This window comes from Styela clava, unplaced genomic scaffold (genome assembly GCF_964204865.1).
Source record: "Styela clava unplaced genomic scaffold, kaStyClav1.hap1.2 HAP1_SCAFFOLD_18, whole genome shotgun sequence".
Classification (NCBI taxonomy): Eukaryota; Metazoa; Chordata; class Ascidiacea; order Stolidobranchia; family Styelidae; genus Styela; species Styela clava.
In genome coordinates, this window is record NW_027556465.1 from 170,001 (window position 1) to 172,500 (window position 2,500).

The following is a 2,500-nucleotide window of genomic DNA, read 5'->3' on the forward strand; positions in this document are numbered from 1 at the left end:
TCCTCGTTCAAGGGAAACAATTGCAAGTCCCTATCCCAATCACGAATGAGGTTCAACGGGTTACCCGGACCTTTCGGCCTAGGTTAGACACTCGCTGCTTCACTCAGTGTAGCGCGCGTGCGGCCCCGGACATCTAAGGGCATCACAGACCTGTTATTGCTCAATCTCGTGTGGCTAAACGCCACTAGTCCCTCTAAGAAGTTAGACGCCGACCGAGAAGGTCGCGTAACTATTTAGCATGCCAGAGTCTCGTTCGTTATCGGAATTAACCAGACAAATCGCTCCACCAACTAAGAACGGCCATGCACCACCACCCACAGAATCAAGAAAGAGCTCTCAATCTGTCAATCCTACCTGTGTCCGGGCCGGGTGAGTTTCCCCGTGTTGAGTCAAATTAAGCCGCAGGCTCCACTCCTGGTGGTGCCCTTCCGTCAATTCCTTTAAGTTTCAGCTTTGCAACCATACTTCCCCCGAAACCCAAAGACTTTGGTTTCCCGGAAGCTGCCGGAAAGGTCGTCATGGTAACGCCTCCCGATCGCTAGTTGGCATCGTTTATAGTCAGAACTAGGACGGTATCTGATCGTCTTCGAACCTCTGACTTTCGCTCTTGATTAAAGAAAACATTCTTGGCGAATGCTTTCGCAGTAGTTCGTCTTCCGCCGATCCAAGAATTTCACCTCTAATGGCAGAGTACGGACGCCCCCGTCTGTCCCTCTTAATCATTACCTCGTGCTCCGAAAACCAACAAAATAGAACCGAGGTCCTATTCCATTATTCCATGCAACACTATGCAGGCGAACAGCCTGCTTTGAACACTCTAATTTTTTCAAAGTAAACTTATCGGCCACCGCCGACACTCAGTCAAGAGCACCGACGGAGAACCGAAGGTGAGGCGAACGCAACCAGTGACACGCCTTGCGACGGACCGGCGGCGCTCGCCCAAAATCCAACTACGAGCTTTTCAACCGCAACAACTTTAGCATACACTGTTGGAGCTGGAATTACCGCGGCTGCTGGCACCAGACTTGCCCTCCAATGGATACTCGTTAAGAGTTTTAGGATGTACTCATTTCAATTACAGGGCCTCGTTAGAGTCCTGTATTGTTATTTTTCGTCACTACCTCCCCGTGTCGGGAATGGGTAATTTGCGCGCCTGCTGCCTTCCTTGGATGTGGTAGCCGTTTCTCAGGCTCCCTCTCCGGAATCGAACCCTGATTCCCCGTTACCCGTTATCACAAAGGTAGGCACGTAGCGTACCTTCGACAGTTGATAGGGCAGACACTTGAATGATACGTCGTCGGTGCAGAGACCGTACGATCCGCGTGGTTATCCAGAGTCATCAAACGTCACAGGACGAACCCGGTCGGTTTTGATCTGATAAAAGCGCGCCTCCCGAAGTCGGCGCTTAATGCATGTATTAGCTCTAGAATTACCACAGTTATCCACTTCGCTTACGAGACCAAATAAACCAAGACTGATTTAATGAGCCATTCGCAGTTTCGCTTTACGAGAACTCGTACTTGCACCTGCATGGCTTAATCTTTGAGACAAGCATATCACTACTGGCAGGATCAACCAGATAGCTGCGACAGCTGCGCTCGGCCCTTGCTGGGCCGCCCGGCGCGTGCTCGTCGCATTTGTTTAAGACCGAGGCGATCGCCTGCGGCCGTACTCAGCTTCGACAGTCGCTGGCCGCGACGTCCACGCTCTCGCCGGCAGTGCCAGGCGGAGCGATTTGCGTTTTTTCTTTGCTCGCCCTCTCTCGGGCTCGATCCATTCAGTTTCGCACAAACAAGAGCTCTGCCGGCCGCCTGCAGCGGTGCCTAAAACCCGGGCATAACAATGCGACCGTTCTGCTAGGCCGACAAGCGCTCAAGCCAGACGCTCGATCGAACGCCCCCTACATATTAGTCGAGACAACGGCTCGCTCATTAGCATCGCGTTTGTACTTTAACTTTTTTCGGCTCGGCTTCTTTCGACGCCGATGCCGGCGACGCAGCACTCTCTCGCCCGCCAGCCACCGAGAAAAGGGTGCGCTCCGACCGGCCCCGCACCGCTCTTTCTTGGCTCATTCGAAATTACTGTCTTTCGCTCTGACATGCCTTACCTAGGGTTAGGTTAGTATGCTTGCACGTTTGTACTTTAACTTTTTTTGGCTCGGCTTCTTTCGACGCCGATGCCGGCGACGCAGCACTCTCTCGCCCGCCAGCCACCGAGAAAAGAGTGCGCTCCGACCGGCCCCGCACCGCTCTTTCATGGCTCATTCGAAATTACTGTCTTTCGCTCTGACATGCCTTACCTAGGGTTAGGTTAGTATGCTTGCACGTTTGTACTTTAACTTTTTTTGGCTCGGCTTCTTTCGACGCCGATGCCGGCGACGCAGCACTTTCTCGCCCGCCAGCCACCGAGAAAAGGGTGCGCTCCGACCGGCCCCGCACCGCTCTTTCTTGGCTCATTCGAAATTACTGTCTTTCGCTCTGACATGCCTTACCTAGGGTTA

General features: G+C 53.1%; 1 non-coding gene across 1 annotated transcript in view; it reads right to left on the minus strand.

The window, feature by feature from the left end:
- Positions 1-1,582, minus strand: part of LOC144418570 (small subunit ribosomal RNA) — a 1,810-nt gene extending 228 nt beyond the window's left edge. Inside the window, exon 1 of the ribosomal RNA XR_013473560.1 lies at positions 1-1,582. This exon is cut by the window's left edge and continues 228 nt beyond it. This is a non-coding gene — a ribosomal RNA (small subunit ribosomal RNA).
- Positions 1,583-2,500: the final 918 nt, after the last annotated feature.